This window comes from Citrus sinensis, chromosome 8, assembly GCF_022201045.2.
Source record: "Citrus sinensis cultivar Valencia sweet orange chromosome 8, DVS_A1.0, whole genome shotgun sequence".
NCBI classification, from domain to species: Eukaryota; Viridiplantae; Streptophyta; class Magnoliopsida; order Sapindales; family Rutaceae; genus Citrus; species Citrus sinensis.
Genome location: NC_068563.1, coordinates 16,295,512 through 16,309,366, shown reverse-complemented (window position 1 = coordinate 16,309,366; position 13,855 = coordinate 16,295,512). Strand labels below are relative to the sequence as shown.

The following is a 13,855-nucleotide window of genomic DNA, read 5'->3' as shown; positions in this document are numbered from 1 at the left end:
TGTCATTAAATGAATATCTGAATGTACAAAAGATAGTTCGTTGTAGGTATCTATGAGATTCATGTAAATTCCATTGCATTATAGGAATGGTGATGATCTTAAGAGTCAGTGGTTGACTCTATTTTTCCTTTCATGCTTATTTTTTGCAGGTGACTTATAAAGAGGAGCATATTTCGTTCTTCCACTTCATGACCAATGTTTGTGCTTTAATTGGAGGTAATATTAAACCCACTTATTGTGAAAACAAAAAATCGTTCTTCCTCTTTTCGCATTTAGGTTTAATAGAATTCCCATGAGTAGGCAATACATGACAAATGTATTATATTTAGAATAATTTCCATTCCTCAGATGTGCTAATTCAATCTAATGGTACCTAGCCAGCTATATCTCATTAATTTGACATTACAATGTGTCTAGCCATGTTGCATTCCTAAAACAAGCAAGCTGAACTTTGTTTTTCAATTGTTTTTAAAAGCTTTATCCACCCGCCTTCTAGTCATTTTGATGCGAATCTCACAACGAAACTTTGAAACCTACACTTAATTTATAATTTCAACTTCCCAAGAAAGTTCTAAACGATTTAAGCAAAACAAAAGTCTTGATCCAATGTTTAAGAAAACATGAACTAAAGGTATAGAGAAGGACATGGACGCCACACTTAAGATTTAGATAAGAAGGTGAGTGATAAGTCTATTTTGGAATGCCACAAGAATGTAAATTCTTGATAAGTTCATTAGTTCTCAAAAGAACCAAAGAAAGAATAATCTTTCAAATTCAAAATAACATTCATCTCTAATTGTCTTACATAGCAAGGTTGCTGAGTTTAAATAGACTAATAGAAACCCAAGACCCTAAAAATACAAATGAAAACATTGTAACAACCCTCCAAGTATAGGTTTGTCAAAGAATGTTTCAAAAGTCTTCACCAATCCACCATTAATAATGCTAGTCATTGACAAACTTAATGCTAGCCTACCATAATTAATGCTATTATTGAAAAAAAAATGTTAGCCCACCATCATTGATGGTAAACTTACCTTACACATTGACAAACTTGAAACAAAACAAACGAATGAAGTTGAATAAACAAAAGAGTCGTTGGAAATCCCAAGTCTGAACAAGCTGTAATAAATTAGTCATACCGCTTTCTAGAGAACTCCAAATCTAGCTCTATAAATTGCATTGGAAAGTTAACTTAATTATCTTTTCAACGGTATATAGCTTGCACATTACGTTTGGCTCAATCAATACCAGTTATATTCTGAATTTGCCTTTTGTGCATTTGATCCAAATTGTGTATTCGGCTGCCCAATAGCTTGAATAATGCCCACAATGCCTTGTCTTCTCTCCAAGCCCAATTCATGATGTCTTGCATCTTGAATTGCATTTTCAATCCATATTTTCTCAATTAATCTATTTAAATCAACTTGCATCTTTTTGGCTCTATCTCTTGTCATTAGACCTCCATGAATGTGCAAAGGATCAATTGAAGCTTTAACAGTATTCTCTTAATGGTTCTCCTTACATTCCTTTCTATTATAAATTATACTTTTCCCATGATTCCCATAAAGGTACTAGGATTTATAGTCAATTGAATAATCAGGAGACTATAGCAATCTCAATTGATAAGTTTTGATCAGTGCAATGATTCTGCTTACTTTTAGAAACCCCAAAACTTCAACATGCTCCAAATGGGTGTAAACGCCTTGGTTCTGAGTTTTGCATTTATGATGCATGTTGAGTGACAACTTCCGAACCAAGCCAATAATTGCAAGGATGACTTAGTTCCCTTGTGAATTGCAATTATCAAATTGATAATCATGCTGAGCAAGAAGATTATTAGTGTCGGCATTTTGATAATGATCAATGGTATTCGTCATAGGTGGTGGTTTTTGAGTTTCCATGTCTGAAACACAGCATTGTCTGTAATGTCTGAGAGAGCACATTTGAATTTTATTTTGCGATTTTACAAACTGTATATCTCACAATTTGTTGTCTCTGCTAATGGTTTTGCCGTTGGGGCTTGAAAACTATTACATCTCACAATTCGTGTTCTCTACTATTCGTTTTAATTTTGGGACTTGAAAACACTACTATGAGCAAAACTTACTTTTTACACCAAGAATATGTCTTAACATCAAGCTGGGTCACATCACGTCACAAAATGAGTGGTTCTAGGTCTGGTGTGGATTTATTGCAAAATCAACCCCCCTAGAATTTCCTAATTTTGTTCACTTATCACGGGGGTAATGACTCATAGACCAAAGGAATTAGTTTTAAATCCTTTACCTATCACTTTTTCTTTGATAGGACATAAGATTTAAAATTATTTGCAAAACCAATGGTTACTCTAAGAATGGTATGATTTTAGCTTCAATTATTTTATATTTACAGTGATTGCAGTATACCATAATACAAACATATAGCTCACATTTTGCACTTATATTTTGATTTTGAGAACCTTTTTTTCTTCTTGGTTATAGTATTTTTAACTTTTGTTAGAGATAAAAATCGGATACTTTTTACCTTTTCTTGTCTCTTCAGGTACTTTTGCAGTTGCGGGAATAATAGATTCATTCATATATCATGGTCAAAGAAAAGTAAGAAGAAGATGGAAATCGGCAATTTCGGATGATAATTTTGATTTTTGAAGTGCTGCTTATAATGCTCAAAAATCCAGTTGATTCTTCAAATTGACAACATTCTAAAAAGGGAGCCACCTCCACAGCATAGTCTCTCTTACTCATTTTTTTTTGTATTTCTGTAACATTATTCACTGAATATTTCTACATTTAATGAATCTGAATTGTGATCTACCCTCAACGTTTTTATAATTTGAGGAAATTAGATAAACAAAACACATTGCGGGCCTAGCTTTTTTTTTTTCTCTTGGGTATGAAAATACAAATGAATAAATCATTTGAACTAAGAACAATGAGCGAACATGACATGTTCACTCATTGTTCTTAATTCATTGTAGATGATTTGTATACTTGGTTATTTGGATTAGTTGTAACTTCCCTAGTTATCACTAATATTTGCACAAGTGCCCCATGATGTATACATGGGTTTTGATCAAGTGAGCAGTGGCGCACACAATTTTCCAAATGAAAGTTACTCATGTGGGTCGCTGCTCGTCATAAGGTAGGGATGGTGGGGGTACCAACCACTACGAGTTTGTCATTATTAAATCCGTACTCACAAAAAATTTAAATTACAAAATTCATATGAAAACTACTATTGGTTTATATGTTTTTTTTTAAAAAAAAAAAGTTTGCTCGTTGTGCATTTTAAATTTATCAAATCTATGTGCAACTCGCAGAAGGTTTTTTGTGGGTTTTCACATGTAAAATCATAAATATTAAAAAAAGTACTTTCAATGATATATAAAAATTTAAATTGTATAATTTAAACTATAAATTTACAAAAGTAACCTAAAAGATTCATATAAAAATACTTAGTTATAGAATTTATCAATGTAAATGAGAAATTAAAGGTCAAAATTTAAAGCAAATACACAAAATATATCAATCTAATATAAAATGATTATGTTTTAGACAAATCATCATCACTAAGTATTAATGTCCTGCTCCATCTATTAATCAATATCCAAGTTGTAAATAATATTGACAAGTAAATTTTGGACAACTACCATTAACATTTAATTAAACAAATAAAAATTCAATTATAGTAAACAATCATTAGGTTCAAATCATTAAAGCAAAAGTGCAAGACAAACAAATTAATCAAATAAAATAAAATATCAAGAATATTAAAATTGTAAATAATTATAAAATTTTTACTTTTAAAAAACTTATTGACAAGTTTTTCTCTAGTGAGGACATTCTTATTTTGTTAAAGTGAAGATATCCTCATTAGAGAATGCAGGTTGGTGGATAATGGTGCGTGTATCTACCAGATTTTTTTCTTAATACCAAACTTGCCTGCAACCTATAAAATTACCTGCAATGAATAGGTTTTTGCGGGTGGGTTTGTGCGTGTTCACAAATAATTTTTCTTCTTTACCATAAGGTGAGCAACGATGCTCACCTGATAAGTTTTCTGTATATAAATTTGATGAGGCTGGAGACCCATGAAAGATAACAAGGGTGACAAAACCAAATTCCAAGTATGAAAGATGGGGTCCAGACGTGTGACATGGGCATGCAGGACGTGAAAGTCATGCATGCAAGGGAGTAGGAACCGAAGCAATATTCATAGTTATCGACTTAAAGTAGACGTTGGAGTATTCATAGCTTGTTTAGTTGTTGCATTTAAATTATCTTGTGCTACTTGTTTTGCTGAACAGGTTAATAGCTAGGTAGTTGCATTTATTTTGTATTATGTTACTTGCTTAATGGACGTATTATAAGCCTCTATTTTCGGCTGGATATCAGAGTAGTGGGCTGTGATTAAATGTATAAATACGCTCTCGAGTTCAATAATAAGCAGTCAGCAAATTATTTAAAATTATCTTGTGGTTTATTCTCACCCAACGAGAATCATACGCATTGAATAAGTGTAGTTATGACTGGGACCTATCTATTGGTATCAGAGCCACATTATCTTGTTCAAAAAATTTTATTGTTCTCATGGCAACTAACAAAGAAAGGATTGAAAATTTAGAAGCGAGGCTTGATGGACTTCAAGATGGATTGCAACAAATGGAGATTGGCATTAATGACAAACTGCATCAGCTCGAGGAGACCATCAATCGTATGTCCGAGGCTTTCTTTTCAAACAAGGAAGGGTCCAGCCATAACGTCAATAATCACCCTAGCCATTCTTACAAGGAGCATACCAAGGAGGAAGCTAGTGGAAGCCGAATGATTTTCTCCTCAAAAATGGCTAAGCTTGAATTTCCAAGGTACGCTGGAGATGATCCTACTGAGTGGTTTAGCAAAGTTTCCCAATTCTTTCAATACCAGGGAACAACGGAGACACAAAAGGTTGCATTGGCATCATTCCATCTTGAAGGTGAAGCGAACCAATGGTGGCAGTGGCTGCACAAAGCTTATAAAGAGGAGGGAAGAACGGTTCATGGACAGATTTTGAAGAAGAATTATGGGCACATTTCGGACCTGCCGAGTGCCAAGATTTTGATGAAGCTCTATCCAAGGTGCGGCAAGTGGGCACCTTACGTGATTATCAACGAGAGTTTGAGAGATTGGGCAATCGGGTTCATGGGTGGACGCAAAAAGCTTTAGTTGGAACTTTTATGGGAGGTCTTAAGCCTGAGATATCTGATGGCATCAGGATTTTCAAGCCAAAGACTTTGAAAGAAGCTATTAGTTTGGCGCGTATGCAAGCAGACCAAGTCCAACGCAAGTTTTCTCAGCCATTCCCAGTTAACGAAACATCAACATCTAATGTCAAACGCTTAACGTGGGACGAGATGCAGAGACGTCATGCCCAAGGGCTTTGTTTTAACTACCCTGAGAAGTTTACTATAGGTCACAAATGTATGGGCCCTCAAATATTATTGCTTGAAGGAAGTACTGATGCGAGAGATATTATGTATGAAGAAACTGAAATTGCTGCGGAGGTTACCCCAACAGACCGTGCCAAACCAAAAAATTCATTTCATCCCTTATCGAATCATAGAGGAACCAATGAATCTACTTAAAAATATGGACCTTGAGGACAAGAGTCCACTTCGAGGGAAGGGTATTGATGAGGCTGGAGACCCATGAAAGATAACAAGGGTGACAAAACCAAATTCCAAGTATGAAAGATGGGGTCCAGACGTGTGACATGGGCATGCAGGACGTTAAAGTCATGCATGCAAGGGAGTAGGAACCGAAGCAATATTCATAGTTATCGACTTAAAGTAGACGTTGGAGTATTCATAGCTTGTTTGTTGCATTTAAATTATCTTGTGCTACTTGTTTTGCTGAACAGGTTAATAGCTAGGTAGTTGCATTTATTTTGTATTTTGTTACTTGCTTAATGGACGTATTATAAGCCTCTATTTTCGGCTGGATATCAGAGTAGTGGGCTGTGATTAAATGTATAAATACACTCTCGAGTTCAATAATAAGCAGTCAGCAAATTATTTAAAATTATCTTGTGTTTTATTCTCACCCAAAGAGACTTATACGCATTGAATAAGTGTAGTTCTGACTGGGACCTATCAAAATTCTTCATTGTCATGTTTATAAAGCTACCACCCATGTTTACCATCTTGTTTTAGAATTTTCGATCATTTTTTTACAATGTGGTAAAATTTTGATAAATCAATACTCAATAAAATGATAACTCGATTAAATAATATGTTTTTCCATTCTTGACTTGAAGCCAAATGTTCTAAAATATTATTTGATTAATTGATATTCTATAAATTAGTATATTTTTCTTGATCTCAAGGGTATTAATTTATCAAAATTGGTTATTACTTTTATCTCATTCTCTCTCACATAGTTGTGCATACAAGAAATTTTTCACTTTTTGTTTTTGGGGGTTAAGCATCAATTCACCTCCATTAACTCCAAAGAAGACTGCAAAATACACACACACACACACACATGCGCCATTTGCTCTCATTTTCGTATTGTCATTTTATCTAAGGGATGAATTGAAAGTTGCCCTTTATGTTTTAATTGTTTGAGCTTGATACTTCGTTTTTCTCAGAGATTAATTTACAAGATATTTCTCTCCGAAGTTGATTTATTCTCTCCAAAGTTGGTTTAATGCTATGGTTTGACATAATGCATTTCACAAAATTTTCATTGTTTTCTTTTATGATTCTTTCAATCGCAATTCTAAGACTCTTTCTGTTTCGACAACAATGACATAACGAGCTTTTTCAGTTATAAAACTTATTAAGACGCTAGTTCAAAATAAGATAGAGTAACAATTTCAATAGTTTATATTGCTTCTTTGTTTTTGGGCTTTTATATTGTCTTCTTTACTTCTGTCCTTTAGTGAAAAATATATATTTGTGGTGCATTTACTAAATAAGAATCGGAATATGTTGGAATCGCAATGAATACATTACCACTAATATGTTTACTCTGTCTTGAAAATCAAAATCGAAATGAGTTATATTGTTACAAATTATTAAAAAAATTTTAATTAACTATTATCCTAATTATTATTTTACATTTTAATTATTATTAGTATTATTGTTAAAAAATAATAATAATTATTATTATTAACATTAATATATAAATTAATTATAATACTTTTTATCAGTAATAATAATAATAGTAATAATAACAGTAATAATAGTAATAAAAAATAATTTTAAAGTGTTTATTTTATCTTGGAATCGAAATGGATTGTTGTAAATTACTAAACTAATCTTAGCTAATTATTGTCCTTATTTATTATAATAATTGTGATTATGATTATTATTCAAAATAATTAATAATAAATTAATAAATTTTAGTAATACTATTATTAATATAATAATAATGACAATCATTAAATGACAATCATAATGATGGTGATGATGACGACAACAACAATAATAATGATAATTCTTATTAATTCTATGGAAGAACACTATTATTTTATTATTATTATTATTATTAAATAATGGACCTAGTTACAGATATTACAAAATTTCTATAAGGACCAAAATATAAAAGTGATAAAACTTAATTATGAGCAATTTGGGAAATACAAAAATTCAATAGAAATAAAATGGAGATTTCAAAGAATCAAAACATAATTCCCTGTCCCCATGAGAATCAAGTCCCAATTTTTTAATTCCAAAAGCATGCAAATCCCACTAATTCCATTCCCATTCCCCTTTATACTTTAATAAATAAACACTATTAATTATTCACATTCTGGATTTCGATTCCTTAATCCTATAAATAAATACACCTTTAATACATTATATGCTTCATTTACTTATATATATCAACTCTCTTTCAAGAGTTATTTAAAAAAAAATTGATAAATTTCATACCCAGACAAAAAAAAAAACTTGTTATATCCCAATTTAGAAACAATTTCACTTATTTATAATAGGATTCCACATTACTTTTGCATCGAGGGATTTTGTTCAAGATTTTGCTACAACTTTAAATCCTGTAACAGAATTCTGTACCGGCATATTTTTCAAACGCCCACCCACCCCCCCCCCCCCCCAACGCATCAAGGGATTTTGTTCAAGATTTTGCTATACCTTTAAATCCTGTAACAGAATTCTGTACCGGCATATTTTTCAAATGCAATTTCTCACAACCACCCAACACCCCCACCCCCCAGACAAAAAAAAAAACTTGTTATATCCAAATTTAGAAACAATTTCACTTATTTATAATAAGATGCCACATTATATCGACGTATTTTTCAAATGTCCACACCCCGCCCCCCCGGCGCATCGAGGGATTTTGTTCAAGATTTTGCTATAGCATTAAATCCTGTAACAGAATTCTGTACCGACATATTTTTCAAATGCAATTTCCCACACCCCCCCCCCCCCCCCCCCCCAAGACAAAAAAAAACTTGTTATATCCCAATTTAGAAACAATTTCACTTATTTATAATAAGATGCCACGTTACTTTTGCATCAAGGGATTTTGTTCAAGATTTTGCTCTACCTTTAGGTGGTGTTTGGTTGGGAGGAGAGAATGTAGGAAAAGAAAGTAATTTAAATTTCCTTTTTATTTTCATTGTTTGGTTTGACAAAATGTATAAGAATTTAATTTCCATTAAAATTTAATTTTCATCATAATGTAGAATTTAAATTCCACACTAAGTAATGAAGAATTTAAATTCCACACTAAGTAGTGAAGAATTTAAATTCCTCTTATATTAAAAACTAAAGTTTTCAAAATTACCCTTCGTCTTTTTAACTTATTTAATGCCACTAATAATTATTTATAATTTTATTTTATTGATTTAATATTATAAATGGACATCCACTGAAAAGTCACCGGACCACCGCCAGACCACCGTCGGACCTCGCCGGAAGGTCGCCAGACCACCATCGGACTTCGCCGTAAAATCGCCGAACTTCCGCCACCGGACCGCCATTTTATTATATATATATATATATAATCAATTGGGAATTACCAAAGGTTAATAAAGAAATGATTTATAAAACAAAAAAGCTTGATTTTTTAAAGAATGATTATGTTATAAAGACTGAAGAACGTGACATAACCCTTTCAAAGCCTTTTGAAACAATTCATTTGTTTTCAGAACAATCTTTAAAGAAATTAAGAGATAAAAATTTTAATTATATTCACATCAGCTTAATACAAGTTGGCATAAAACCCCTGACTAAAGAAGGACTTAATACTTCTATACTTGTTGTCCTAAGAGATGGGCGAATCATCTCTTTTGATGATTCTTTACTAAGTAGTATAGAATCAGGTCTTTGTAAAGGACCCATTTCATTTAATTGTTATCCAAACATAACGATTTCCTTAAAAGACAAGAACATTTTAAAAAGCATGATTTTACAAATCAAAACCCACAATTATGATATGATTGAGGGATCTATTCCAGTAGCCTTAATTTATAAAATTTCTTACAAAGCCATGATTTCTGCATTTAGCACGCAACATAAATTCCAGTCAAAAAGATATGGGACTCTTCTCTTACAGACTAACCTATCTAAAGCCAACACTGTTATTCCAAAACCAATCCAATGGAAAGACGTCAATCTTCCAAACGAATGGATTCTTGAAGGAGCCACTGCTCCAGTAATTCCAAAACAACTTGAGTCAAATACAGAATTACAAAATGTGACTCAGTATTCAGATGGTAAAGTCAAATTATCCTTTCGGAGAACTACATCATCCAGATTCTCTGATAAAGATTCATGTTCAAGCATTCCTTCATTGGAAAGAAAATTTTCAAAAATACCTTCTATTATAAACCTCCCTTTCCAACCTGTAAAGAGTCAACCTAGGTTTTCCACTTCAGATATACCTAGTTCCTCTACTCACTCTGTTGACTATACCACTAGTGTTCCACACCCAATCTACACTAGCAGTCAACATGAACAAAGACAAGAAGAGAAGGAACCTTCTCCTCCAACTTCTCCTACATTTTCTGCTATCACAGAAAATGTGATAAATGTTATTGAAAAAGATTTTGAACTGGATAAAACTCTCCTCCATAATGATTTTTATTCAGATAATAATAAAGAAAAAAGACTTTGATTTTTTAAACATTTTCTAAATCAAAGAAAAGAAATTCAAGAGACATATTATGAATTTGTAAATTCACATAAAATTCATATATTGTTTTTTGATTGGTTTGAGATATATTCTTCGAATAACAACATTTCTTATCCTTTTAAAGAATCAAACCCTATTACTATTAGGAAGAAAATCCCTGAGTGGAATCTTACTGATAGCAATAGAGTCATAAAATCTGAGCATCCACCTCTTAGGAGTTTAGCTACAAACCACGGTGAACCTCCTGTTGAGATTAGAGCCTCACCTTATAAAATCCCTAAACCAAATGATTATGATGCGAATTTAAGTAGTATTATTCAACAGAATAATTTCTGTAATACTAACTTAAATACAATAGGAAAACAGTTGACTAGGATAGAAAGCCAATTCCAAAGGTCAATCATAGCTGTTTCTCCTATTAGCACAAAATCAGATTCTGACAAAAAACTTAAGGAACTTATTTTCAAACCTTTTTAGGTTTTGAAAACTAGCCAAAAGCTTGTTCAAGAGTCAAAATTGGATTTTGCTAAAGCCATTAGAGACCAATTAGATAGAATAGAAGCTTATTCTTCTTCTTCTAAAGTCTAGATAGCTCCAGATAGTGCCCAATCTAGCAAGATTAGTGTACTAGAACATGACAATGTTTCTATAGCCTCTTCAGATATAGAAGCATTTAAAGATGAACCATCTGCTCCTAAAGCCAATAAAATCCATTGGGAATTAGCCTTACCTACTGTCAAGACTCCACCAGATCTAGCTATAGATAATAGACCGAGTGCTTTAAATCAATCGCGATTTAATGCATCTTCTGTCTATGAGTGGAATATTGATGGTATGTCTGAGTACAACATCTTAGGATTGTTGCAACAGATGACTATGGCAGCTAATGCCTATAAAACGCAGGCGGGAACTTCTGATAGAGCCATAGCAGAAATTCTCGTTGCTGGTTTTACTGGTCAACTTAAAGGTCGGTGGGATCATCTTCTCACTAAACAGCAATAATTAGATATCCTAAATTCCATTCAAGTTGATGAGAAAGGAGCCCCCATTCTTGATGAATTCAATAGTCCAATTCAGGATGCTGTTGCTACCCTAATTTTGACTGTATCCCTTCATTTCATAGGTGACCCTTCGCACCTTAGGGATAAGAACGTTGAGTTACTACACAATCTAAGATGTAGGAAACTTAGTGAATTCCAAAGCTATAAAACCACTTTCTTTACCAGAATTTTCCTTAGGGATGTTGCAAATCATATAACTTGGAAGGAGAAGTTCCTTGTAGGTTTACCGACCCTACTAGGAGAAAAGGTTAGGAACTCCATTAAAGCCTTGTATGACAACCGTATTCCTTATGACGAGCTTACCTATGGTGAACTTGTCAGTTTTGTCAACAAAGAAGGTTTAAAGATTTGTCAAGATTTGAAGTTACAGAAACGACTAAAATGGGAGCTTAGGAAATCTAAGCAAGAATTAGGTAGTTTCTGTAAACAATTCAATTATGACCCCTTTAAAACTTCTACTTCTAAGGATTGTAATGGTAAGTGTTCTTCGAAACCTTACAAAAAACATTACAAGTCTAAAACACATAGAAAACCCTTTCAAGATTTTAAAGAACTTTCTTATAAAAAACCTTCGAGGCCTTATAAGAAACTCAATTTCTCTAAAAAGAAAGATTTTAGAGCTAAACAAAAGAGTCCCTTTAATTACAAAGAAGCCACGTGTTATAAATATGGAAAGAAAGGCCATACTGCAAAATTTTGCAAAATGAACAGAAAGCTCCATGAGCTTGGCCTTGATGAGGAAATTCTTTCTAAAGTTGCCCCTTTACTTGTAGAGTCTTCTGACTCTGAGTCTTCCATGACAGGGGATAGTGAACCTCTACAGGTTGATGAGTTAAATGACTTTGAATCTGTTTCTTCTAGTGATTCCGACACCAGTAATTCAGATTCTTATTTAAAGAAAATCAATGTTTTGACCAAAGACCAAGAAACCTTTCTTGAGCTTATTAAACATATTTCTGATCCGAATCTTCAAAAAGAATACCTTGATAAACTTTTAAAAACCTTGGATTCTAATAAAGCAGAAACTTCTAAAGTCCCAATTGTTAAAAAGAATTCTTACGACCTCACTGAAATCCTTGACAAAAAGAAAACAAAGAAAGCAACTCCTAATATCCAGGATCTTCAAAAAGAGATTAAAGAAATTAAACTTGAGATTAAAGAATTAAAAGAAAAACAAAAGAATGATTCTGAAACCATTCAACTTCTCTTACAAAAACAATTACAAGATAATTCTGATAAAGAAGTTGAATCCGATGGTGATAATGAACAAAATCTTGAAAACATTGAATCTGTACCCAATGATTTTCTGTTTGTTTTAAAACAAATCACCACCAGAAAATACTTGATTAAAATCACTTAAATTTTTTCTAAATATTTTGAAATTGACACCATTGTTCTTTTTGACACTGGTGCCGATTTAAATTGCATTAAAGAGGATATCGTCCCTAAAAAATTTCATGAAAAGACAAAGGAAAGACTGTCAGCCGCCAATAATTCAAATCTAAAAATTAAATCAAAAGTTGATGCCTCAGTGCAAAATAATGGTTTTGAATTCAAAACTTCCTTTATTCTTACAAATGACATACACCATACTGTCATTTTAGGAACTCCGTTTATAAATCTTATCACCCCATATACTGTCAATTATGATAGTATATCTTTTAAAGCAAAAAACCAAAAACTTATTTTTCCTTTTATTGAGAAACCAAAAACAAGAAACTTAAATATTGTTAAAACTTGTTCTATTTACCAGAACCAAATCAATGCCATACTTAAATCGAAACGAAATAACTTGCTTTGTTTAAAAAAAGGATTTAAGTTTACAAAGAATTAAAAGCCAATTACAAAAGGACTTTATACAAAGAAAAATCTCTGATTTTAAAGATCTCATTGAAAAAAAAATATGCGCTGATTTACCATCTGCTTTTTGGAACAGAAAACAACATTTGGTAGATTTGCCCTATGAAAATTCTTTTGATGAAAAACAAATACCCACTAAAGCTCGTCCAATCCAAATGAACATGGAATTGGAACAACACTGTAAAAATGAGATAAAAGATTTAGAAACTAAAGGACTCATTGTAAAATCTAGATCCCCGTGGTCTTGTGTCGCTTTTTATGTAAATGAAAATTCCGAAATAGAAAGAGGAACACCAAGACTTGTAATAAATTACAAACACTTAAATAAAGCATTAAAATGGATTAGGTATCCCATACCTAATAAAAAAGATTTGCTCCAGAAATTGTGTTCTGCCTTTATTTTTTTAAAATTTGACATGAAATCTGGTTTTTGGCAAATTCAAATTCACTCTAAAAACCGTTATAAAACTGCCTTTACTGTTCCTTTTGGACAGTATGAATGGACTGTAATGCCATTTGGACTAAAAAATGCACCCTCAGAATTTCAAAAAATCATGAATGATATTTATAATCCTTTTTCTGATTTTTGCATTGTTTATATGGATGATGTGTTGATTTTTTCTCAATCAATTGCACAACACTTCAAACATTTAAAGACTTTTTATTTGGCTACTAGAAAAACTGGTCTAGCCATCTCTAGTTCCAAAGTTTCTTTATTCCAAACTAAAGTTCGGTTTCTTGGTTATTACATTTCCAAAGGAACCATCACTCCCATTGAAAGGTCACTTG

At 32.3% G+C, this 13,855-nt stretch overlaps 1 pseudogene; it reads left to right on the top strand.

The window, feature by feature from the left end:
• The window catches only part of LOC127899348 (uncharacterized), a 56,981-nt pseudogene extending 54,346 nt beyond the window's left edge, over positions 1–2,635 (top strand).
• The last annotated feature ends 11,220 nt before the right edge of the window (positions 2,636–13,855 follow it).